At 57.0% G+C, this 26,204-nt stretch overlaps 1 protein-coding gene across 1 annotated transcript in view; it reads left to right on the top strand.

The window, feature by feature from the left end:
* The window catches only part of HS6ST1 (heparan sulfate 6-O-sulfotransferase 1), a 46,449-nt gene that overhangs the window by 10,173 nt on the left and 10,072 nt on the right, over positions 1-26,204 (top strand). The window lies entirely within an intron of this gene.

The following is a 26,204-nucleotide window of genomic DNA, read 5'->3' as shown; positions in this document are numbered from 1 at the left end:
CATCTTTAAAATGACAATCATAGTAGTGCTTGCCTCATAGGTAGGTACTTAGAGTTGTGCCTGGCACTGTGGGTTCCCTAACAAAAAGCTACATTGTGTGCCATCTCTTATGGGATAGGGATGGGGCCCTCCAGAGGGCCTCGCAAGACCAATTCATTTTCCCCTCCAAACCATGAAGGAGCCCTGGTGGCGCAGTGGTTAAAGCCGTTGATTGCTAACTGAAAGGCAGGCAGTTCAAAACCACCAGCAGCTCTGAGGAAGAAAGATGAGGCAGTCTGCTTCCATGAGATTGACAGCTGTGGAAACCCTGTGGGGTCGCTGTGAGTCGGAACTGACAGTGGGTTTGGTCAACAGTGGCTTCCGAGCCATGAGCTCCGTGGAGAGTCCTGGAGCCTGGGCAGTCAGGGCCCCGCTATCAGGAAAACCTGCTAAGGGCACTGGCCTTTTGGATCACCGCACCTCTTCGTGTCCATGCCCATCGGACAGAGCATATCTGTGCACTCCCTGGGTCTCCGGAAAATCCCTGCCCTCCCTGCTGCAGCCCTGGTGGTCACAGACTGTGGAGGTTCGTCTCCTACCAATAATAACCCAAAGGCAAGGAAAGAGTGAGAGGTCCCTGTCCTTGCTCTCTGCCCACCCCGTCCTACCCACCAAGGCTATTTTCCTCCTCCCTGGACTCCCATTTGCCTTGGGCCCAGGCTCTGCTCCAGCTAAGCCCAGGCTGTGACCACTCCCCGCCAGGGTGCTGGTGCCCTGCAGGCCGTCTCCAGGGGCATCACGTGGCGGGTTACGTTGCTGTTGTTTCGTGATTGTTATCGTGCACGTAGCAAATACCCCTGTGCCTGCTGCCTGGCTTCAGAGCTGAGCAAGTATGTTGCAGACGTAAATGAAGCCCCGTTGGGTCCCTTCCTGGCCCCATCCTCTGCTCCCCTCACCCCAATAGCCACTGTGCTGCCTTTTGTGTCCTTCCTGCGCCCGTTTTATACTTTTACTGCAGACCCATGTATCCCTGAAGTGACACACGGCACCATTTGGGTGTTACAAACTTTCTGGAGCCTGTGTCAAACTGCTCTTTACCTCCGCCACTTGCACTTTTCACTGCCTTGTTTGTGAGGTTGTCCGTGATGTGCACATTTATTCAATGACTGGGATTCCATGTCAAGCTTGTGAAGAGTTGTCTTTTTCCCTCATGCTCTGTCTGTGAGCTGACAGGAGGGAGTTCTGGGTTTTGAACCACTGCGCTGGTTCACCGTGTGCTCTGCTGGCCCAAATTACTGCCCATCTGAGGACTGTAGACTCGCCTACCACAGGACTCACAGGCGCAAGGACAGGTGTGAGCACGCATCTGCAGCCAGTGAGGGTGGGGTGGGCGTCCATGCTTCAGAGTTCCACGTCTAATACTGATCACTCTGGGGCTTCAGGGTCCTCGGAAAGTGAGGCTTCATATGAAGTCAGAAGTGCTGGTCACTGTGGCAAGAAGCAGAGGTAGGGGTGCCACCTTGGAGCCATGAGGCCAGGGCTTGGGTGTGGTGGGATGTTCATCTGGGACTCCGTCAGGGAAATGTTGCGGTAGCGTGAAGAAGTCTCAGCCAAACCACAGTGACCAGGGGCCCAGGGAAAGGCACCACTGTGCTGGGTGAGGTCTGCACGGCCACATCCTTCTCGGAGGGCTGGTTGCGCTCTCTGTGGGGGTGCTGGGGGGGTTCCGAGATGAGTGGTCTCCTTGTCTGGGCATGGTCTGCAAGGAGGTACAGGTGAGCGAGGAAGAGCAGTCATGACCCACCCGCCTGGCCAGGCCTTTCTCAGCCATTCATGCAGTCACCCCTCCTCCTCAAGCCTACACTCTGCCTGCTGTGAGTTTGGGCCTGAGGCGTGACCCCACCACCACGATCCCGAGGCCCCACTGAGTGCGCGGCTGCTTGGCCAGAAACGACAGAGTCCTCAGGTCTGAGGTTCACCTCCCCCAAGAGGATCAGGGCAGGTGGGACAGGATGGTCTCCCAGGGGTTGTGAATTTCCTGAGGCCCCGCTGGTCTGGGCGAGAAGGGGTGGGCACAGTTTGGCCTTGCCTTAGGGCTGGCTACCTCTGGCTGGATGACAAAGGCCTCATCCCTCAGGGCTCCCACCACACCTTACACCTTCCTGCTGAGCTCCCTCCCCCAGCCCCTCAGAGCCTTGCTCCACAGGCACTCAGCTCCCAGCTGGGTGACCTCTGTGAACTCAGGAAGGAGCCAGCGGGCAGGAAGTGCCAGGTGTGGGCATTGGTCTCGCGTCTTGCTCATGCTTGCTGGCCCACATTTTGAGCCCCGTGAAAGTCCAGGCCTCCTGAATCATGCTTTAATCATCCTACACATCCTGGTAAGGAGCCAAGGCCTGAAGGAGAGGCCTGTTCCTTCCTGGACATCGGGTTGGCAAAGTGCCCAGCAGAAACACTGTTTCCATAAAGTGAAAGGTAGTCAGGTTCCAGGTAGTGGGTGAGGGCAGTTAATGGGATCGGTGTGGGGCCATGCCGCTGCAAGACACCCCCACTCTTGGTGGTTTGGTTGGGTCGTTAGGACCCAGCGGGCATCAGGCAGCACTCCCTCCAGGCATGAGCATGTACAGCAGGCTCTTATGGAGGATAGAACTCCCAGACTGGGAACACTTAGGAGTTCCAGTGGGCCGGTGTCCCCTTCCCCACTCACAGACCCTGAGTGTCTTTAGGGCAGGTAGGACCACTTCTCCAGGGCCCACACCCACACCTTGCCCGGCCTCAGCCCTCAGCACAGGAGTGCCTGTTTCATCTCTCAAGAGGGTCACAGCCCCTGTGACCAGTTCTGCAGATCCACAGAGAAGCTACAGGCAGCTGAGGTTCGTTGGGAGGCCCTCAGGGCACTGCAGGGGCAGGCGGGGCACACCTGGTCCTCTCTGCCCTGAGACATGACCTCACTGTCCCATTCATCTGTTCACCTGGGCTGGAGGCAGGCCCAGCGGGCACAGTGCATCCTCCGTGATCCACCTGAGGGTCGGTGTGCCAGAGGGTGGGTCAGGGTCCTGCTGCCCCTCTGCATGGGCCGCCTTGGGGTAGTCTTCCCATGTGTGAAGTGCTCGCACTCGGGACCCTCATGATCAGTGGTGCTACCCCCCTACACATGCACAAACACCCCTTTCCTGAAGCTTTCCGCAAGGCCCACCTCCGCCTTCCATCTGGGCTTGCCTTCCTGGGAGGGGAGGGGCCCTGGGGCATGGTTTGGCCTGGCCTGGGGGCCCTAGGTGTTGCCCACCAGCAGCTCCTACCCTGCAACACAGAGGGACAGCAGTACCAGCTGTGAGGACTCAGAGCAGAGATTTTTTAAAACGCTTAACGTTATTAGGTCGTGTATTGGAGACAGAGAAGCCTGAGAGAGAAAGTAAAACTTCCGCGATCACTTGGTTGGGGATCTTTGGGGCAGTCACAGAGGGGCCCCCACCCCTGACTGCCCTGGCTGCAGTATCCTGGTGTCCTCAGGGGCAGGAGCATGCTCTTCCCTCTTGAACAAAGAGGGGGCAATCCCTGTGAGTCCTGTGGCTCTGTCCATCTGTCCCTCCCACCCCACATCTGCCGAGGCAGCCTTGACTCCAGCCAGCAGCTGTTGCCCGGTGCAGTGACACAGGACGTGGGACAGGAATCCCCAGCTTTGCCTGGCCTGGGCTCTGTACATGGAGCTTCTTGAATGTTTAGTTTGTCTGAAGGGCTTGTTGCTGTGTGCAGGGTGTCGAGAGATTGCTGCAGTGGCGTCCTGGCCCTGACCACCCTGCCAGGCTGCGCAGCTGGGTATGCAGTGGTGGGCCCATAGGGCTCAGGGGTCTCAGTCAGCCCTTGCTCAGGTCAGGCAGAGTGACACCTCGGCTCCCTCAGAGATGCGTCTGCTTTATATATGCCTGGCTGGATGCAGATTTTCTCCAGGTGACACGGGTCAGGGCCCTGGACCACCACCTGCTCTCTGCCCCTCCACCAGGGCCTGGCCAGGGGCTTCCCCCATGAGGTGGGTGCCCCTTCTCCCCACCCTGCAGACAGGGAGACAGAGACACAGAGAGGTCAGGCAGCTTGCCAGGGGTCACGTGGTTGAGGCAGCAGAGCTGGGATCTGAACCCAGGCTTTCTAGAGCCAGGCTGTGCCCTTCACAAGGGGACGTCAGCCCTGTGCCAGCTTTACCCCAGCAACAAAAGGAGATAAATTCAGGGCTAGAACTAAAAGTTATTTTTTAAATATCTGTCTTCAGTAACACATGCAGATCATAGGAACAGTTCCCGGTGTCTTAGTACCAAGACCCCAGCCCCAGGGGGCAGCACTGTTGGTGTTTGGGTGTGATTTCCCTGCTCCTGCTGTACTGGGGCCGGTCATCCTTCTCAGCTCGTCTGTGTTCCCATGTCCCTGCACACTGGGCCCAGTGGCCGCAGGCTTCTCCTTCCCTTCCTGCCTTGCCCAGGGTGGCGATTTACTGTTCTAAACACTGGCAAAGAACTTCTGTGCTGCTTGTATGCTGGTCCACATTTTGGGGGTTCCTTTCGGAGGGTGCTTTAGGAGCAAAGCCTGTTTGGAGTTTGCAGAGAGCCCTGGCTGTAGGTTCATGTCCGTGAGCATGGGGCCTGTGGAGGCAGGGGGACCACAAAGGCTCGTCTAGAGGCGAGCCGAGGGTGGGCCAGCCCCGGGCCCTGTGAGAGCCTGGCACTCCCTCCAAGTGTCAGTGGGTCACAGGCTGGGAAGCACCCAGGACACAGCTGTGTTGAGCATATGGCCCCACTCTCAGGCTGCAGGTGGGCCAGGGACCAGAGAGCCACCTTGTAGTCAGTGTTTTGATGTAGGGGTGCACAGAGGCAGGGCAGGCTTCCTGGTGGAGGGTGCGGAGGGCACTCCAGGCAGAGGTACCATGAGCAAGGCGCACAGGCAAGCAGCAGGGACAAGGAGCCGCGTGGAGCACACAGGGCTGAGCGAGCGGGCTGCTGTGAGCCTTCCGCCTGCTGGCAGGCCTTCGTCCTGTCCTGCATGTAGGTAGCAGTGACCTGCAGGAGACTTGGGGATGGTGGGGCCAGATGAGAAGAAGGCCCATCGGGGAGTCATCTTGATACTCCACATGCAGGAGACACGCCATCCAGTGCAGGGGGACAGAGGCACCCAAGGAGCCGTCCTGGTCTCTGGGTGGGATGAGGAGGCCAGCCACTGCGACACCGGGCAGTGCACGGGAGGGGGTGAAGAAACAGCCCGCAGCCCATTGTGTGCTGAGGCCCCCGCTCGTCACTGCGTACCTGTTCACTGAACCACCAGGATGAGGAGATCCACCCTCACCTGGAGGAGTTGGAGAGGGAGCAAGGCATTGGGTGGTTAGGGGGTGTGCATAGGGCTGTTCCCAGGTCCAAGCTCACCGGGAAAGAACAGACACTCCCTGTTTCTCACGAGATCACTCACAAAATCTCACTCACACAATGACTCACAAACACACTGTCTCACATACTCAGACTCTCACACTTCACACACACCGCATGTCGCACCCATACTCTCTCTCTCACACACACACACACACACACACACACACACACACACACACACACACACGTGCACACAACCTCACTTATACAGACTTCCAGCAGTTTGCGTTTTGGGGCTGGGAGTGACTTAGAAACATTCTGGAACAAAAATATCTTTTATCCTCACAAGTGATGGACATTTTGGGACATTTCCTCCATTTGAAATTCCTTCCCGTCAGTCCTCTTTAAGAGCTGGACCTGTTTTCCACTGAGCAGTGGCTTTATGGAGCTTGGCTGCTCCTCCGTCCCCGCCCCCTCTCAGAACGAGGCCAGGGCATCGGAGGAAACGGGTGTTCCTGGAAGATTTGCTGTCCTTGCAGAAACAGGGAGGAGGCAGCCTGGGAGCAGTGCAGCCCCAGGTCCCCCACTGTCAAGGCCAGGGCTCTGTGTTCCTGTGGAGAAGGTTGTCACCAGGATGTCAGCACCCAAAATCCAGACTCCTCGCGCAGGCATGGCCCCTGGCTCCTTCCCCCCTCCCCCACCCTTGCCTGTGCTGTACTCTTTTCCCTTCCCAGAAGAGTGGGGTCCCCCTGACAACAATACCAGCAGTCATTGTCTCTGGGTGCATCCCACATTCACCACCACGGTGAACCCTCACACAGCTGAGGACACGGGTGGTAGCTGTCCTCGATAAAGATAAGGACGCCGAGATTGGGTGGGTAAAAGGCTTCACAGCTTTTGGGGGGGCGGGGAAGGGGGGTAAAACCAGCTTTCAGCCCAGGCTGGCTCCTCCTGGGGGTTCCAGGACAGCCACTGGGAGATGGGGTCCTGCAGTGGCTGCCTTGCCTCCCAGGCTCACCCCAGGGCCTGCAGGTTCCTCATTATCGGGGTGTCTGTGCAGAGGCTATGAGAGCACCGGGCACTGGGCAGTCATGGCTCAGAGCTGAGTGCAGAGCCCTTCTCCTGCTTCAGTCTGTCACTTGAGGAGGCCCCCGTCCCATCGCCGCTTCAGGCCTGCTGAAGAGATTAATTACAAACGGGCCACTGGACAGATACTTGTGGCAGGAGGTCCAGCTGCTCCCTCCTCGCTGGCCAGGAGGCAGGAGCTGCAGACCTGCACCCACCAGTGCCCAGGCCAAAAGCCCCCGAGATGTTCCCTCAGTGGACGCACCTGTGGAAGCCACACCTGCAGGGAGTGGTCCTCGTGACGGGACAGGGCCCTGCAGGGAGGCTGGTCTTCCCCAGGGCTGGGGGTCTCAGCTGGGTCCTAGGATGGATCCTGGGGCTGCAGGCACCCTCGGGGCAGTCATGTTTCCACTGTGGAGACCCCAGCGGAGAGCCGAGTAGTGAACTTGGCGGGTCTGAGGTGGAGGCAGGTCAGGCACCGGAGCTCCAGCCTCCCTGTCCTCAGGCCTGTGGTTCATGCTGCGGGAACCTGGATTCAAGGTCAGCAAGGGCTGGCCTGGCCACTCATGTCCACCTTTGGCTCCCAACCTTTTGCTCAGGGCCTGGTACAGAGTAGACGGCAAGCCTAGGGGACAGCCTGGTCAAGGCAAGTGCACGAGCCTTGGTTTCCTCAGCTGTCTAGTGTCTGCCCTCAGCTGCAGTAGCTGCCCCCGACTCCCCGAGGGGAAGCATGGCCTGCTGGGTGTCTGGCACCGGGGAGGGTCCTGGAGGAGAGGCCGTGACCACTGTGCTCTCGGTACTCCGGTGCCAGCTGAGCTCTGGAAGTCAGTGAGCCTGGACAGCAGTGCATCACTTTCTGTGCCCTAGATTGGCGCCCTTCTTCTGTGTTGCACTGACCTTTTGCCATTTGTCGAGAGCGAGGAGGGATCTGGCCGGCCATGGGCAGTGGACCTCTCTCCCTGATGGGCCTGTATGCTCAGCCCTGCCTGCAGCCAGTGGGGAACACTGGGCCATGTCCTCAGAGGCCGGGCCACCCTGGCACTACTGCCCAGCCGGTGACATGGGCTCCTCACATAGTTCAGTCAGGTTGTTGTGGGCGCCTGAAGCCTCCGCAGAGGTGGGGTATGGGGCCGGAGGGAAGCCATGTGCTCCCTGCTCGCTATCGCTGGCCCTGCTCTGTCCAGCTGAGGAAGAGCCCAGGGGCACAGTGAGGGCACACCTGAGTGGGGGCATGTCTGTGTGCACTTGTGCCCTCCAGCTTCTCTCTGGCCCTCTCATTCCAAGCAAGGTCGAGGCAGTGCCCCCGCTTGTGTTGGGGAGAGGGGCTGGGGCAGGTTTAGGCTAGACGGACTCCACTTGTCACTTTGTCGCTCTGAGATGGCCCAGCAATGGTCCCTTGGGGTGGCACTACCCAGAGAAGTGGCTTTGCCCTTGGGGCCTAGCCTGGCCTGGGCTCTGGCTGCAGACACCAACATAAGAGTGCTTTCCCTGAGCCCAGCCATGGGGCCCTGCACCAGGGACAGCCCCAGGTGCTCCCTCCTGCCGGTAAGCCTGGGTGTGGTGAGACCAAACGCATGCAGGTGCGAAACTCTGGACCGTGGCCACAGGGAGGGTGACTGAGGGTACCACCAAGTCATTGGCCCTGCCTCACCAGCAGGGGAGGGGCCGGGGCTGAAGTGGGGGATGGGTCTGCCAGCACCTCACTGGGCGTGTACCCAGACCCCTCTGACTCCCAAGCCTTCACCCCACCTTGCTGTGAGCAAAACCAAAGGAACATGGGCTAGGGCGGTTGTGCATCCCTGAGCCCTGGCACAGGATGGAGCATGGCAACCACTTCCTGTGTTTTCCCTGCTGCCCCTGGAGCTTGTGGTAGGGCCAGGACCAAGTCCTCCAAGGAGGACCTTATAGGATTGGATGTTGTGAAGTTATCTACAGGAAGGGGTTTCAGGAAGCTGGAAGCTCCAGGGCGCTGCCACTGGTTGCAGTGCTCAGGAAACGGGGAGGGCCTGCACCTGCACCTCTGCTGCAAATCCCCCAGGCTGCTTCTCCCTGTTTCTAGATGAGACGCTGGGGGCGCCTTTTCTTCACAGGCCCAGAGCAAGCACCTCTGTGCACCAGGGCCTGGGTCCGGTCTGGGGCCTCCTGAGGAAGGCAGGGGGTTCGGCCCCAATTTTCAGAAGTGGCCAGTGCCTGGGCTGGTGCGCTTGTGTGATAAGCACAACACGCCAGCTTGGGGGAGATGGGCATAGGAAGAAGGCTATGTGGAAACCAGAATGGTGTTTGTGATCGCCAGCAGCTGAAGGTGTCCGATAGGCAGATGCTTTGTACTCAAAGGTCTTGTGGGGAGACAGGAGAGGTTAATGGTGAGCATCCCATGGAGCCCAACGCTGTCAGAACAACGTGTGCCTGGGGATGAGGGGGCGTGTCTCATGCTTCGCAGTCAGGATCCCAAGGTGCTGTGCCCAGCCCTACCTCCCAGCTGCTTTCTCATCACCCCTAGTCCAGGCTATGGTCCAGCCTCCCCCATGGCTCACACTGTGCTCTGGCCCTGGTGTCCTTAGTCCCCAGAGCCATGGGGACCTCCCCCGAGCTCTGTGGTCCCACCACCTCCTCTGTTCTCACTGCCCTGTCAGTGCTGGGGCGTGTCCCCATGGGGCGGGGGTGGGGGGGCGTGAGTGTCACAGGGGTGACATTAGGGGCCTTGGTGTGGACGCTCCGTGCCACTCCTCTTCACACTGGGCTTTGCCAGAACCCGTCAGCGTGTCTCAGTGCTCTCCTGGGAGCCGACATCTTTGCCACGTGCAGCCTATCTGCTGACCCACCCCACCTGTGCCTTTCTCCGCCCTCGCTCCTCCCCCTCAACCCACTGCTGCCCAGTGAGCCGCTGGCCCTCCCCCTGGTGACACATGCCCTGCCCTGCCCCCCCTGTAAGTACACAAGTCTATACCCAACTTCAGGACACCTGCTTCACCCTGCCTGTAGGGCCACCCCCGTTTCTACCAGCTGTCCCCTGCTTATCCTGGAGGACTCGGTGACCTGTCACCACTCTGCTCTATAGCTCAGGCCTTCTGCTCTGTACCCACAGCCCCTGGGCTGTGCACCAGGGGCTCTGACCCTCTGTTCTGTGCCCATGGGTCCCCCGGTTAGATGGCCAGCCCTCCAGATGAGGTGCTCGACGCTGTGCATCCTCCCTGCCACTCGTCACCAGAGCCTGGCTGAGGCACACTACAGCTGCCTCTCCAGGGAAGCAGGCCCCGAGCGTATGGCCGTGGGGTACACTTCTCTCCAGAGCGCCAGACTCTAGCCCTGGACTCCTTTTGTTGTCCAGGTTGATGTGGGCACGCAGCCTGCCGCTGCCCTGCAAGGCAGGTCCATCTGCGTGCGTGTGGGTGGCCCACCTAGTATGCCCGGCTAGGGCTGGCATGTAACTAGTGCTCAGTATTTGGGGGACAATTGAGTCAAGAGCCTGGGACCTGCCTGCTGCCCAGCAGCCCCCAGAGCCCACCCTCAGTTAGGTAAGGACAAGGCAAGACTTGGCTCCCAAGCCCATCAGAGCCAGCGTCCCGCCAGCTTGGGCACCACAGAAGGACCACATGGGTCAAGCAGGCTCTCTCCCTCCCCCTTCACCCAGGCCGGCCCCATCACAACAGTGAGGGCTGGGCTCACAGGCCCGGAAGCTACCATGTCCCTCCAGTAATCTCAGCCCCCATACCCTCCTGCTGCCCAGTGTAGCCGTCCCCCTGCCCGTGGGGACACACCCAGGCTCCTCTACCCAGTATCCAGGGCCCGTTCCCAGGCCAGATCCTTGGTCCCCGCAGGCCCTCTCCATCCTGGGGTCTGGGAGCTTCGTGGGGTCCACCGGGCGTTCGGAATAACCTACCGTCCCAAGTGGTGAGGGAGTTGGACAGAGAAGAGGAAGAGTGAGAGTCGTTTCCAGGGAAGTGTGCGTGCTCAGACAGGAAGGAGAAAACGGGAACAGGCCACAGGCGCCAGGGGCTGTGCTCTTTAGCTCCCAGGCAGACCTGTGACCACACGTCATTGCGAGGGCTGTTTTCCTCAGAGCTGTCCAGGGGCTCCCTGGGGACCCTGGTTGCCACTTGTTTCCTGAGCCCACCCTGCTCCTGCCCACCCAGGCCGCCCCTGCCTGCCCTTCCTCCCATCTGGGCACCTTCCCTGCCTTCACCTCTGCTTGTGTTTGTGCCCCAAACACCCCGCCACACCAGCCGGACACATGCTGCTGCCAGCTCCTGCTCCAGGCCTGAGGTCAGCCTCTGGGGACACTGGGTCACGCTGCCGGGGCTTTCCCTTGAGGCCAGCAGGCTGAGCTCACCTCAGAAGCTGGCTCTTCTGCCTGACATGTCTGCTGAGCTGACCAGTGCTTGCGGCCTCCCTGCTGAGCCCGGGCACAGGACACTCACGGGAGGGAAGGCAGGGCTGGTGAGGCCACTGCTTCCCCTCCCCCTCTGGTGGCAGGATTGCCCCAAACCTCCAGGGCCCCTACACCCTCGGAGAGCAGGCCCAGACCTCAACTGCCTGGCTCCCCAGGAGCTGGGGCAAGTGCCATGGGCATGAGCAATAGCTCCCTCCTGTGGTGTGGTCACGGTTCAACAAGAGGGGTGTGCTCAGTAAAGATGCCGGGGACCGACTGACAGTTACACCTCTAGTTTCTTCTTGTTTTATTGCACCAGCAAAGAGCTCAGTACAGTGATGAATAGGAGTGGAAATAGTGGCCATGTTTGTCCTGCTCCTCATCTTAAAGTGAATGCATTTCTCTGTTGTAGGTTTTTGATGCTCTACCACATTAAGGGAGTTTTCTTTTCCTGCTTTACTGAGAGTTTTTATCACAAATGGGTGTTCACTTTTAGCAAGTGCTTTGTGCATATCTGTTCAGATTACTGAAACCCTGGTGGCATAGTGGTTAAGCACTACAGCTGCTAACCAAAGGTCAGTAGTTCGAATCCACCAGGCATTACTTGGAAACTCTGTAGGGCAGTTCTACTCTGTTTTGTAGGGTCTCTATGAGTCGGAATCGACTTAGCAGCAATGGGTTTGGTTATGTTGAGATCTGTAACCTGTTGATGTGAGGAAACACATATATGGATTTTCTAATATCAAACCGTCCTTGCATGCCTGAGGTAACCTGACTTGATCATAGATAGCATCTTTTTTTTTTTAAATTGTGTATGAGGTGAAAGTTTACAGAGCAAATTAGTTTCCCACTCAGTAGTTTGTACGTAAAGTGTTCCATGGCTTTGGTTGCAAACCTCACAGTGTGTCAGTACTCCTAGGTTCTGTCTTACGTTCCCCGTTTCCCTGCTTTCTGATTTTCTACCACTTCCTGCCTTCTCATCTTTGCTTTTGGGTAAATGTTGTCCTTTTGATCTCCTGTAATTGATTGTTCTAAGGAGCGCATTCTTCTTGAGTGTTACTGTTTATTTTATGGGCCTTTCTATGGTTTGGCTAGAGTAGCATCTCATATATACTATTGGGCTCACCTGGATAAGATTTTGGTTTAGGATTTTTATATCTATATTGCAAATGAAATGGACTGTAATTTTCTGTTCTTTTCATGTTTTTGTCTGATTTGGGTATTGGAGTTATGTGGACCTCATTGAATGAGTTGGAGATTGATTGTTCACTCCTTTATTATTATCTAGAAGAATTTGTATAAAATTGGATAATTGGTTCTTTTAATTTGGTGGGAATAACTTGGCATTTTCTTTATGAGAGTTTCTTCCCCACTTTTTAATTTTAAAAAATGTCAAACCTACAAAGTAGTTGGTGTAGTACAAGGAACTTTATACCTTTCACCTCAATTCACCAGTTGTTACCATTTTGCCATAACTGTGTGCGTGCATACGTTTTCGTTTTCTCTCACTGTGTATACGTATGTGTACATATGCGCGTACGTGTATACATACACTATAAAAACTAGCTGTTATCAAATCAACTTCAACTCTTAGCAACCCTAACTCATGGCAACCCTGTGTGTGTCAGAGTGGAACTGTGGGTTTTCATTGGCTGATTTTTCAGAAGTAGATCACCAGGCCTTTCTTCCAAGGCACCTCTGGGTGGACTTGAACCTCCAGCCTTTTGGTTAGCAGCTGAGCACGTTAACTGTTTTTACTTTGTGTGTACATATGAGTGTGTGTATATGTATGCATATATACACACATATAAACCAAACCCATTGCCATCGAGTTGATCCCGACTCACAGTGACCCTATAGGACAGAGTAGAACTGCCCCATAGAGTTTCTGAGGAGCAGCTGGTGGATTCCAACTGCCAACCTTTTTTTTGGTTAGCAGCCGAGCTCTTAACCATTGCATCACCAGGGCTCCATAATTGTTTTTTGGCAGAACCATTTGAAAGTAAGCTGCAGACATTCCTAAATCCTTGTAGGAAGATTTCCAACTACTGCTTGAGCTTTGTTTTAAGGTTATAAAACTGTTCATGGTTTTTATTTTGTGACCTTCCATGTGAATGATGTGACTGGTAGCTTCTCTCTCTCTGCCTCCCACCCGTGGTTGGCGAGAGCAGGCTAGTCCATTCTGGCTGTTCCCCATCTTTATTAGCCTTCCTCTCCTTCCCTCCCAGCTGGGCTGGTGCTGCTCTGGGATGGGCTGGGTGCTGGGTGCTGTGCTGCAGACTCTGGGGACACATCATTCTCGCTGACAGGGAGGAAGCAGATGCCCAGAGACGTTCCCTGGGGAACCTGCCACGGCTACGCAGCTGCTGAGTTGCAGAGCCCTTGACGAGTGAAAACCGTTTGTTTCCCAGTGCGGACGCTCAGTTCTTGTGGTGCCAGTACCAGCTCCCCTCAGGTACCCCTGCCTCTTGTGTCAGATTTAAGCACAACATATGTGACCCTTGAAGTCAGACATCTCTGGTAGCTGGGAGACTCTGGCAACTGAATGCTCTCCAAAGCCTCGGTTTTGCTCATCTGCAGAGGGGGTGCCAATAGCAGTGCCCACCCAGAGGTTGTGGGGTAAAGCAAGTGATGCCTGCTAAGCCTCAGCATGGCGCCTGGCACAAGTTGTCAGTGTTGCTCTTGCTGCCCAGCCTCAGCCCCCCTTCTCCCACCCTTCTTTGTAGACACTCCAGGAAAGGCCCTAAAGTGCATGGGGCATTTCCTGTGGCCCTCTCAGGACCAAGGGCCACCGCTCAAGTGGTAGTGCTCCCAACACAGCCTGAGATGCATGCAGGAAGATGTCAGCCACTTCTCTGCTCAGAGGCCTAAGGGGGCTGCGAGGAGAACCAGGAGAGCTTGGTCTGAGGTCCTGGGAGAAGGCATCATTGTGAGGTGGAGCCAGGGACACCCCCAGTGGTCCTCAGATCAGCTGGGGGCCTTGTAGCTTTGGAGACACCCCGAGAGGCCATTGGGGAGGCCCCAAGCCTCTCAGGCTCCGACTCTAGCGTCTTGTGAGAAAATCAGATTAGATCATGCACCATAAAAGGCTCTTAATCTGTTGTCTGTTTTTTCACACATGCTTGGTTATATTACACTGGAAAAATACAGATGTGGACAGTAGAGGACGACCCAGGGCACGTCGCTGGGGCAGCCCCCTTCCCATCTGGGCTTGATTGTTGTTCTGCCCCATCTTCCGCACCTGGTTTGTGTTTTTTCAGAATTGGAGTCAGCTTGTATCCGCGAGCTTAGATGTGTTTTTGTTAGCGAGCACGTACATGTGCCCTTGTGTCCTTGCAGGCTCCCCAGAAGGACCATCCTCGGTGCCATAGCATCACGGGTTTAGCTACAGTATAGTACACCTCCTAGCCCCCGCACTAGGCCTGAGGTGTTTTCTCTCCTTGGTGTGACCCTCTCCACCGGCGTGTGTCACGCTGGAGGGACCTTCCTGCAAGGTCCCAATCTGCCTTTAGGATTCATCCCCCGCACAGAGAGCAGGTCGGACTGGCCACGGGGCACACTTCTCTGGGTCTGCCAGGACCCCCATACAGGAGGTCTGTGCACACAACCTTTTGTTCTTACAGCTCCTCCCAGTAGCGAGGGTCCTGCAGCGCACAGTGTGCAGGGCCCCCCCCCCGAATGGTGGTCATGGGCCCCAAGGCACGGGAGGGGATGCAGCTCCCATACAAATCCTGCCCATCCCCCAAGACCCTCCTCACTAGCTATTCGAGAGAGCATCAGCTGAAGGAGAGATTGAGGGTGGGGCTGGAGCCCCAGGTGGGAGGTAAGCTGGGCCCTGGCAGGTGCCCAGGTGAGCAGTCACCATGTTTGCAAGATGGGACGAGGTCTTCAAAGGACTCTGGGTAGAGGTGAGGCAGGTGCCCACCCTCCCTCTGGTCCACAGTGGGCCTACATTGTTGGGCCCCACGGGGGGTCTTGTGGGCCCAGCTGCAGAGTATGCAGGAAAGTCACGCCCACCCCTCCCACGGCCAAGGGCAGGGGACAGAGGGGACAGCCCAGACCCCCATCCCTAGTACCAAACACCCTGGTCAGGGGCCACAGGGAGGGCAGAGCTCAGAGCTTGGACACACATTGCCCTAGCCCCAAGAACGAGATTCACGTTAAGCCAGAGTCTGCAAAGTTCACAGCCAAGATTGCGAACATGAAAGGCTCCATGCCGGTCTGGTGATGAAATGGGCATCCTCTCAAGAGAGCTGTTCCCAAAAACTGCTGTACGTGTCCTGCAAGTGTCTACCAGCACACACCCATGGGCACCCAGTGGTGGCCTTTGATACCACCGACCCGTACACTGTCTGTAACCACCTCATGTGGCAGGACCCAAGTTCAGATCCCAACTCCACTGCAACCCTGGACAGGTCCTGTGACCTTGCTGAGATGTAGGATGGAGTCAAAGGCCCCAGGTCACAAGGCTGCTGGGAAGATTAACTAGAGCATGCAACAGGTGTGCTCTTCGTGTTTCCTGGGAGGCCAGCAGCGAACTCCCAACATCGGCCTTCTGGGAAGGTCACAGAATTTCTCATAGGGGAGGTGTGGCTGTACTTGCCTAGTGTGGTGGGTTTCTGGGTGTGGCGAGCTGGCACGTCCAGGGCTCCTGCAGGGGGTGGGGAGGCACAGGCAGGGTTCCACAGAGCACCTTTGGGGGCCCAGCTCCATGGAGAATCTGAGTGCCCATGGTGGGTGCCATGAGTGTGTGCGGGGCAGGTGGTGAGGCTTGGGGCTAAGTGCAGCAGGGGCAGATGGGAGGGTCATGGAGGAGGCCGAGGTGCCAGGGTTCCTGTGCTGGTGGCATGGGTGCCAGGGCTGAGGGAGGGTCTCACAGAAATGCCTAAGCCACTGCCCCCCTCCCCTCCCCAGAGCATCCAGCCCCAGGAGACTGAGAGCAGGGCTGAGCCAGGAAGCGGGATCCTGGCCAGGAGGCTTGGAGCCACGGGCAGGAAGGCAAGGCCAAAGACGGCTGCTGGCCCAGCCATTGGGGGCTGGGGTGGGGTGAGGGCCAGGAGGCTGCTATTTCCCCAGCCTCCATTTCCCCTGGCACAGAGCTTGGGGTTATACCTGTGGGTCAGTTTCTGCCGTTTGGTGTCCAGACCTTACACAGTCTGAGGAGTGGGCTGCATCGACCCCTGCCCAGCTTGAAGGGAGAAATGTTTCTGCAGGGCTGAAAACTGCCCTGAACTAGGAGGGAATACCGCCAAAGAATTCCCAGCCATGCCTCTGGGAGGAAGCAGAGGCCTCCCCTGCGAGCAGGCCAGCTCCCTGCTCAGTATGTAGGGGAGGCGGGGGCACCACTCCTGCAGCTGGCCACAGCAAGGCCCTCCCATCACATTTCATAGTGTGGGTACCGGCGAGGCTGTGGTAAAGGGCGCGCTGCAAGCAGGGCTGGTGGGCACGATGGCATGTCAGGACACACGGGCCCACGCTTCACACCATTTCTGACATGCCCCGGGCTGCAGCAGGGGAGCACCACCTGTCTTAAAGATTGGCCTGGGGTCACCTCCTCCATGGAGGCCTCCTTGACTGCTCTGGACCACTGGGATCCTCTCTGGGCTGCCCACTCCTCCTCTCAGGCATCTGCTGCTGCAGCTATTGGGACGGGGGAGGGGGCTGCACCAGGACCGAGCTGCTGGACAGTGGGACAGGTGGTAGATCAGATGACTTCCCAGCACCACTGAGCAGGGCATGCTGCTCCTGACCAGTCCGGAGAGGCACTGGAACCCTCTTATCTTCCCCCCGCCGCCCCGTCCTGCCAGGACCCCGTACCTGAATGCCGGGAGCCAGGCTCCCAGGTCTAACTGACCACCGTTGTCATTTGCTGGAGTGGCCTTTGGAGGCAGCAGCAGAGTCAGTGCAGACAGCAGCCCCTCAAGGTGAGGGTGCCTCTTTAAGGACTTGCAGTCCTGTAGACTCAAGAGGCCTGCAAGTGAGGGGGCAGGAGCAGCCTGTGTTTCTGGTCCAGAGCCCCAGCAGGCCTGGAGACTCGCCTGCACTGCAGCACGGAGCTGAGTGGTGCTCTTGGGCACACGTAGGTGTCCTGGCCAGGCCCTTCACACAGAGCGCCCTCCCACCCCTCCTCAAGGTACAGCCCCCAGATGGGAGCCCAGGGGGCCAGGCTGGAAGCTGAACTGTGCGGTGGGCCTGGGAGGGGCTGGGGAAGAGCCAGAAGAGGCCAAAAAGGAGGGAGGAGGCAGTCTTGCCACCCTGCCTTGTCCTCCCTGGCTCCGCCTACCGACCTGGTGTGGCTCTGCCTGTCTTGCTACCTGGAAAGGGGGTGGAGTCAGGAGTGTTGTTCAGAGTTCAATCCAGCCATCCTCTCAGCCTCTCAGCTGGCCAGGTGGAGGAGGAGTGCTGTGTGCACGGCCAGAGGAGGCCTGGCCCTGCGTCCCACAGCAATCACTCTGTGGCCAAAGTCCAGGCCCCACCTCCAGCCCCTGAGAGGCAGCCACCCAACTCATAGTGACCCTGTGGGATGGAGTAGAATTGCCCCATAGGGTTTCCAAGGAGCGCCTGGTGGATCTGAACTGCCGGCCTTTTGGTTAGCAGCTGTAGCTCTTAACCACTACGCCAGGAGCGTTTCCGAGAGGCAGCCACAGTAGCTGCTTAAAGTGTGTGGGTTCTGTTGTAGTGGCAGCGGTGGTAGTGGTGGTGCTCCATCCCTGCAGGCGGGGTGTTCCTAACGTGACCACGTCTGACCATACTTCAGTTAAAAAGTGCCACTGAGTCTACATGGGGTCTGGGCCCAGCCTTGCCAGACCCACACTTGCACCTTGCTCTCAGGACTTTACTCTTCCCAGCCCAACAGGTGCCCACATGACCACCCTGCCCAGGGCTGTGGCTCAGCAGGAAAGGTTCTCTGCGGACAATGACAGGTTCCAGGCAGGCCTGGGCCTTTCCAGCTGTGTGATCTGTGTTATAGCCTCTCTGAGCCTCAGTTTTCTCATCTGCAAAATGGGGATGATCTCTGCCTTGCAGGGTGTCAGGGAGTGTCAGGAGTGACCAGGGCCCCTGTAGACCCTTGTTGAGGAGCCCAGGTCCCACCTGCAGTGGCCCACCCTGACTGTGCCCCGGCCCCAGTGCTCTTGCCCTGAATGGATGGACGAGACAGAGACTGCCCCTCCCTCGGAAGAGGAGCCAGGCCAGGCCAGTAGAGCAGCCACAGGAAACACCGGGGCCCTGAGCTTGCTGGCTCTCAGTTCTGCCATCCCCAGAAAGTGGAACTTCTGCCTCATGGGCTTCTGCAGGGTCTCTGGGTCACATGGCCAGCAGACAGGGCAGTGCATTGGAGGGAGTGGGTGGGACAGGGCCTCGGGCCCTCCTGTGGCCGCCCTTCCTCCCAAGGGCAGCACTAGATCCTCCTCTCCTGGCTCCAGCTGGGATGATCAGGCAAGGTGCTTTGGGGTGCCTCTGTTTTTCTCCTGCATGGTGAGGCTGTGCCCCTGCCCACAGTGAGCACAGGCTCTGGGCCCACCACGTGGGTGTGAACCTGGCCCTGCACCTAGGGGCTACGTGACCCTGGGCCTCACCTCACTTCTCTGAGCCCCAGTCTTCTCATCTGGAAAGGATGGGTTGTTGTGGGGCAGGTGTACACCCATGTTAGCTGCTTTGTTGTTCCCTCATCGCCAGCCAGACACCTCCTTTGGGACAGGCCTTGGGTGGGCCTAGCAGGCACACCCAGTGGAAAGTCCTGCCCTCAGCAAGCCTCAGCCCAGCCTGGCCCAGACCTGGGTCTGCCTCACTGGGAGGTGCACGTCCAGCTCCAGCTCCATGCTTTGTCCCAGCCCAGTGTCCAGCTTCGTATGGGCCATGCCAGGGGTGGGGAGGAGGGGAGCGTGTGGCCTCCTGTGCGCCTCCACCCAGGCCTGGCAGACGAGTGCTCGGGTGTCACTCACTGGCCTCTGCTTGTTTGCTGGGCTTGTTTGTGTCCATTAACTGACAAACGGGGCAGTGCCCAGGGCATGTCACAGTGTCCAGGTGGGGAGTGGCCGGCTGGTCTAGAAATGCTCTTGTCCATTTGTCTTCCTCTATCAGGCTGAGGAGGGGACAGAGGGCTTCCTCTCCAACCAGCCCCTGTAGACTCCATCCTGGGTGGCCAAGAGGTAGGCAGAGTGGGGACTGGGGTTGTGGGGCCACCCGGGGCACCAGCTATCTAGCCCTGCCCAGGACCAGGTACCTGCCTGTGCCCAGCCTGCCCCTGCTGGAGGGGACATGGCAGGTGGTGTGACGCAGCCCTGCACCCCGACTCCTGGAGGGGTTGGCATTCAGGGGCTGGCCAAGGCCGAGCTTCAGACCCGTCCCAAGCCCACCTTTCAGGGCCGGAGACCTTGAGCAGTCACCTCCCCTGTGGGTCTTGGCATCCCCATCCCAGTAAGGTGGTCGCATCAGCTGTGCTGCACTTGGAGGGGAGCAGGGGCTGGCGCTCAGTCGGCCTTTGCCCACCTGGAGTGTCCATTCTGGAGCTGAGAGCAGGGCAGGGGCGCTCTGCTAAGGGTTGTATGAGCTGGACCCCCACTGCCCTGGTGGAGAGATGGGGACATCTTTCCCCAGAAGCACCAGCCAGAACTGCCCTCACCTGCACGCCTGACTCTGCGTCAGGTGGGGGAGTCAGGACCAGGGTAGTTTGGGAAGCAAACATAGTTAATCCAGAGAATAGTCTGTGGACACGTTACCCAGGGAGCGTGACCACGGGTCAGCATTATCTACACTAGCATTCGAAGAGACGCCTCCCCAGCTGCACTGCCGCCTCAGAACCCAGCAATCAGGGCCACCTGAGAGGGGCTGCCCCTGGGGCACTGGTTTGTGCTGGACGTGAGGCTCAGGCACAGGGCTGAGCCAGTGGGGATCTGTTATCACGTTGTGGCTCACGTGCATGCAGCCTCAGCTTGTCTGGTGACTGGGTTGTCTCCACATTCTGTCCCCCGTGCCCGGCCGAGCTCTAAGGAGGACCACACCTCTCCCTCCCCGCGGCCCCACCTCACCCAGCTGCACCCTCTCGAGGATGCTGTGAGTTCAGAGGTGCAAGGAGACACTGGACAGCCGGCCTGCAGGCCCCTTCCATCAGAGCGAGGAGGGGCAGCCAGCCCCCACGTACCCGCACCTGCCCCGCCTCAATACCTGGTACCCAGGTGCTTTGCTTCTGGCCATATTCTCTGCTGGGTTGTTTACCTTATGAACCGTGTTCCCTAAGAGGCTGGTGTGACACACAGTCAGTGTTTTCCACGGCTACGGGGTCAGTCTGCTCTGAGCAGCAGAGGCCTCCCCAGAAGCAAAGCACCAGGCACTGGGAAGAGGCAGGGATCGGAGTGTCTGCAGGAAGCTTGGCACTGGCAGCAGGCAGAGCTGCTGAGAGGCGTTGTGTAACGGGTTGGTTAATAAGGTTTGTGTCTCGCTGGGGTTGTAGTTTCCTTACTTGACCAAGCCCAGCCTCAGAGGTGATGGGGGATGGGACCGGGCCTGAGTTTGGGGCTGGGGGCAGGACCAGGCCTCAGTGGTGGCGGGGGGCGGGTGAGGCCAGGCCTGGGAGGGCCCAATCTCCTACAGAGAGCCAGTCCTGCCCCATGACATCCCATGAGTCCCGGTATGGAGACAGGTAGTCAGAACAGGGCACTGGGCAAGCAGGGCGACCGTGTGGCCTGAGGCAGAGCGCACCCAGACCACCTGCTCTCCGTCTGCTGACTGATGTGTGGCCTTGTCGGCCTCCAGCACTGGATTCCTCTCTGTGGAGCATCTTCCCCACAGCACCCTCCCCACCCCAACCCAAATTTTCAGATGCCTCTTAATATCATTTTTAAAAAATAATAACCAGTGTCTGGGTTTCAGGGTCTGCATTTGTCTTACAAAGGGATACCTGGGCCCTGAGGCCCATGTGCATGGTTGGGGGAAGGGGCTTGTCTAGCCCCCACCAGAGTGGGCTTCTCTCACAGGTCTGTAACCTCCTAGGCTCTTGGAACTGTGACCCTTTGGAAATGTCCTGTGTGGGAGAGGACAGTCATGGAGGTTCTTGTGGGCTCCTGGAGGACTCCTGTTGTGAACCATGGTGTTGATTTTCTTCCAGTATTCAGAGGTAATGCGATGGTATTCTCACCCCCAGTTAGGGAGTAGAACCCCCTTGACACAGCGGGTCAGCCTTTGTTGGGGGTCAGTTTGGAGACTTGTTAGTTGGACCCACAACATCTGTTCTTTGGAAACAGTACCAGAATATGTAAAGTTAAAAAAAAAAAAAAAAAAAAAAACAGTAAAATCACCCATTTGGGTATTTGGGTGTTCGTTGAACTTTCAACTTTTCTGTAAGTTTGAAATGTTTTATGATAAAATGTTGGAAAAAGAATCCATAACCCTAGCATCCCAAGACTACTATTTAACAGCGTGTTCCTGTCCTGGGTGCTGTTTCTTTTTTGAAGTTTAAACATTTTTTACTATAGAGTGATTATTTTGTGCCTGTATGTTTCTCCTCACGGGTTGGCACAAGTGTCTTTCAGTCTTCTGAGCACCTCTGTTGCGGCTGCAGGGTGGCCAGCGGTGTGATACTCAGTTTACCTAATCCTGTGCTCTGGGTTTTTCCATGATACATAACACTGAAGTGAACATTCTCATGGGGCCTTGCCACAGGTCAGCCTTTTCTTCAGGGCAAACTCCTTCCTGGAAGTGGAATTACAAGTTAGAGAGTGACATAATCAAGCTCTCCGCCCCCCTACAGAATCCTGTGCTCCCGACCCCCAGCCCGCACCCTGGGTTTCCTAGATGCCTGAGCCAGGGTTAAAGTCTCCTTTCTGGTCTGAGTCCTGAGCTCCCAGAAGGGTCAGGAGGGGGTAGATTCAGACATGGGGTTTGAGTTCAAACAGACACTCGTAGGGAGCAGAAGAGGGGAGATGGTGTGAGTGGAGGAGTCAAGTCCTGGTTGAGTAGAGGTGCTGGCTCCGCACATGGCCTTAATGTCCACATTTGCTGAACGTGAGTGATGGTAGAGTCCACCTCTGTGAGAGGGACCAGCCAGGATTGTGGACTCAGATTTGCCTGGTGGCCACAGAGGAGCGGCGGGAGAGAAGAGAGAATGAGCAGCACTCAGGTTGCTGAGGATAGAAATGAACGACTGTCCCCCAGGCCCCAGGCCAGGACCAGACACCCACTCTGCGGTGCCTCCTGAGGCTTCAGCCCCTGCCAGTTTAGCTGCCTCTCGGCTGTCGCTTGCTTCCTCCCTGCCAGGAAGGAAGGAGCTCAGAGCTGATATGCCTCACTTTGTGACTGTCCGGGATGGCTTGTATTTGCACTAGAAGTGTGGGTGCTGGCCAGCGTTGGCATTGTCTCCTAAGAACCCAGACTTAACAACTCTAGCTGGCTGCTCCTCAGCGGCAGCTTTTGGGCCCACAAGGATCTTACATTACTGTTGACCACTACCCCAGTGCCCCAAAATGTCAGGGCAGGTTGAGGTCCTGTGAAGCCCCAAACTAAGCATAGTTAGCATGGTGACATGGCAGCAGGGGCTGCCGGGAGGGCTGCCGTCTGCATAGACAGGACTGTTACCTCGGGCACAGACACTCTGAGGTCTCGTGTTTGAGATCCACGTGGATCTTGCACTCTGTGCCACAGGACCCTTCGCAGTCTCACGCTGCATCACCCCAAACCTCAACGCCCCTCCCAGGCTCCAGTCACGCAAAGCCATACCCCTCCCTCCCTCCCCACTGTCCTCTCACTCCAAACATGTCCACCCCTGGCTGAAACTCCTCTGCTGCATCTCACCTGGCAGACTGCCTCCTTCTAGCAGCCTCCTTGGCCCCTGCCCCATTTAGGAGTAGTGCCCCTCTGAGTGCCCATGGCCCCTGGAGAGGCTCCCCCTCTGAGCCCCAGGCCCTCCCCTGTCGTGGGCCGTCCCCGGGTCCCCCTCCCCCGTCGTGGGCCGTCCCCGGGTCCCCCCCGCCCCGTCGGGGGCCGTCCCCGGGTCCCCCCCGCCCCGTCGGGGGCCGTCCCGGACCCTCCCGTCGTGCGCTGTGCCTGGTGCACTGTGAGCACCGTCAGTGTCGTCACCAAGGACCTCGGCATAGCCAGTTCCTATATGAATACGGGGCCAACCCAGGCAAGTGCTGGGGTGGGACAAGTCCCCACCCAACACAGCTGTGGGCTAGCAGCCTCTGCAGCCCTGTGGGCTGTGCCATGCAGCCCCACTTCCCAAGAGCTCCCAGTCCACAGGCGGAGAGGGGGAGAGGGGGCATACCCCTGGAGCTGGCCCAAGCTGTCAGGCGGACGTACCCCTGGAGCTGGCCCAACCTGTCGGTTGGGGGGCACACCCCTGGGGCTGGCCTGTGGAGGCTGCAGACAGATATGCACACACTTTGGAGTGGTCCCTTGGGGGCCCTGATTAACAGCCGTCGGCACCATACCTGCTGGCTATTCCTTGCGTCTCCTGTATGGCCGGGTGGCGAGCCTCGCGGTGCTAGGGAAGCTGCAGAGAAAGTCGTGGGCAGGACCTTGTCAGCCAGTCCCTGTGCGCGCTCTGCTCTGGGCACCCTGTTTTGAGCCCCACTCCTGTCCCTGGTTAGGCAGTCCAGGCTGAGGCCTTCAATGCATGCCGCACCATAGGTGTCCCACAGAGGCCTGCCCTGGGCTCTGGGCACTAGGGCCCCACCTTCGCCTGGGCCTTGGCTACGGCGGTGCTGACAGAAGGCTTGCCACCCTGTTGAGAGCATAACTGACCAGCCACATCACTCAGCTGAGTCCCTGGGTATTGCAGTTGGCAGTAGGGAAGAGGAGCCCCTAGAGGTGGAGCCAGCCCCTTTGGCACCCCCAGGGCCCCCCACCCACTGGATGTTTCCAGAGCAGCCACAGGGCAGTCGGACTTTAAGGATGATTAGTTGACAAGCCACAGGACAGCCCCAGCTGACTAGGACCTGAGCCACCCTCCCTATCCCCAAAGGTGATGTTCCCTTAGCTGGAACTCAAAGGGGACCTCCACCCTTCCATAGATCCTTTCCTTATTCACAGCAGCAGCATTAACAAGAGTGAGAGAGGCAAGACGAAGCACTGGAGACCTGTGGTTAGCTGGGCACTGGGTGGAAGGAGAGGTTGTGGGCAGGGGAGCCACGCAAAGTAGAGGCGGGGTGAGGCTGTGGGGAACTGAGGTTCTGGTGTGGCAAACACATCCATTCAGGAGGCAGGTGGCGCTGTAAGTCGGCTGGGTCCTCTGAGGCTGGTTTTGTTTATATTCCTTTCCTCTTTGAAACAGGGTTTTTTATCTTGAAGTGTTTGAGACATGCTAAAAGATATATATAACGTATGTAAGAAACAAATCATGAACACTATATGAGAATGATGACGTGACCAGCACCATGGTGTGAGCTCCCCTAGGGCCATCTTTGACCTCCCCCACCACATACACTCAATCCACTGATACACACATCTGTGCACACAGACAGACAGACACACACACACACACACCCACACCCCTCAAGGGTAACTTCTGTGTGGAATTTTCGTGTCTATCCTGTCACTTTTTCTTTTTTTTTTTTTTTTTTTTTTAGTAACTTCACCATGTATGTATGTATGGAGCCTTCGTGGCACAGTGGTTAAGAGCTTGGCTGCTAACCAGAAAGTCAGCAGTTCAAATCCACTGGCTGCTGCTTGGAAATCCTATGGGGAAGTTCTGCTCTGTCCTGTGGGGAAGTTCTGCTCTGTCCTATAGGGTCACTATGAGTTGGAATCAACTCAACAATAGCTGTTTGTTATGTGTATGTATCACTGAATAGTATTTTTTTATTTGTGAAAATTTTATGAATAATATCATCGTTCTCTATTAAATCTTTTTAATTTGATTTTTCCATGCCACATCCTATTTGTCAAACTGCCTGTGTTGTTGGGGCTCCCTGCAGTTTGTTCATTTTATTGCTAAGTGGTATTCCACTGTAAGAATACACCACATTGCCACAGCTCCTGAGGCACAGGAACAAGGGCATCTTGGGGAGTTGTGCCTAGAGGGGTCATCACTGGTCACGTCTTCTTCACAGTGAAGAACACAACAGCTGCCTGCCTCACAGCCAGGTCCTTGATCAAGCGCTGCGTTGCCCACGCTGCGCCATCTTGGTGTTGCCAGACTTCCTTTATGCCACTCGAGCAGGTGTTGCATTCGTGTGCCATTTCTCTGGTGACTAATGAAGTAGAGTGTCTTTCCATACTTTTTTTTTTTTTTTTTTTGGCCAGTGTCCTCATTGTTTTCTCATACTTTAATTTTTTTCAGTTAATTTGTACACACGCTTAAAAAAACAAATTGTTCTAAGAGGCATGTGATGAAAACAGCAGGTGTGCCTTTCCCTCCCATCCTCCCCAAAGAACACTTGCAGCTTTTCTCAGTATTCTTCTAAATAACTTAAAATGCTCTTACTTCGTTTCTCAAATTACACATGATGTGTGTGCTTTCTGGTTTGGTAGATGAAGATGAAGTGTTCTTACCCCTCACACACACTTCTCCTCACCCCACCCACATGATTCCAAGGATCTGCCACAAACCTACTGTTCATTTTCCCCAGTGTTCTCTATGTCAGGCCATCTGCCCACACCTCCTGGCACCTTCATCCTCTGCTCCTGTCAGGCCCAGCCTGGCACGCAGCCAGCTCCCTGGGTCCCTCTCCTGGGTCGGAGCTCCTATCTCCTGGTTCCCTCCCCCACCCCCTTTTTTCTTGTTTTTCTTGTTTACCAAATGAGATACATCCTCCAGTATCTTCCTAAAACAGGGTTCACGAAAGATAAATTTCCTATCTTTGCATGTCTGAAAATGGTTGACAGTTTGGCTGGGTCTGAATCCTAGGTGCTGGACACTGGATGACGGACCCCTTTCTGCGTAAGTGAACTGTGTGCGCCGATTCTGGCTGTTTCTTTCATCGTCTCCCCTTTGTGTTTTCTCTCCCCTCCTTCTGGGACCCTCTGAACTTGCTGGAGAGTGATGGCAGGAAGCCACCTGCCTTGTAGGGGACCCCAGATGTCAGTCAGGAGGGACTTTGCTCTGGGGCAGAGACCCCTCCAGTTTCCTGTAGGGTGGGGAGCTAGGGGTTAGCACCCTTGTCTCTGAGTCATGACACTCTCCCACCACACACACCAACACTTCCAGAAATGCGTAGAAGGTCTCCTCCTGGCAGGGGATTGCCTGGGTATGGGGAACTGGTCATCTGGCAGGGGGGGTCTCTTACACCACACATCACCACCACCTCCTTCACCCTGCGGCACGCCCCATCTTCTGCCCACTCTGTCAGTGCCCCTGCTCCACCCTTGGGGCTTCTAAATGTGTGCTGCACAGCCTCTCGGTGTCATCTGACTCTCGTTGTCCTTGTCCTTGTGGGTTTGGATCTTTGTATTTTTTCGCTGTGATTTACTGAGGCCTCAGGAGGGGGAGGTCTTTGAACGGTGGATCCCTG

Source organism: Trichechus manatus, unplaced genomic scaffold (assembly GCF_000243295.1).
Source record: "Trichechus manatus latirostris isolate Lorelei unplaced genomic scaffold, TriManLat1.0 scaffold00179, whole genome shotgun sequence".
NCBI lineage: Eukaryota > Metazoa > Chordata > Mammalia > Sirenia > Trichechidae > Trichechus > Trichechus manatus.
The sequence above is the reverse complement of the archived record's forward strand: the minus strand, read 5'-3'. Positions and strand labels throughout refer to the sequence as shown.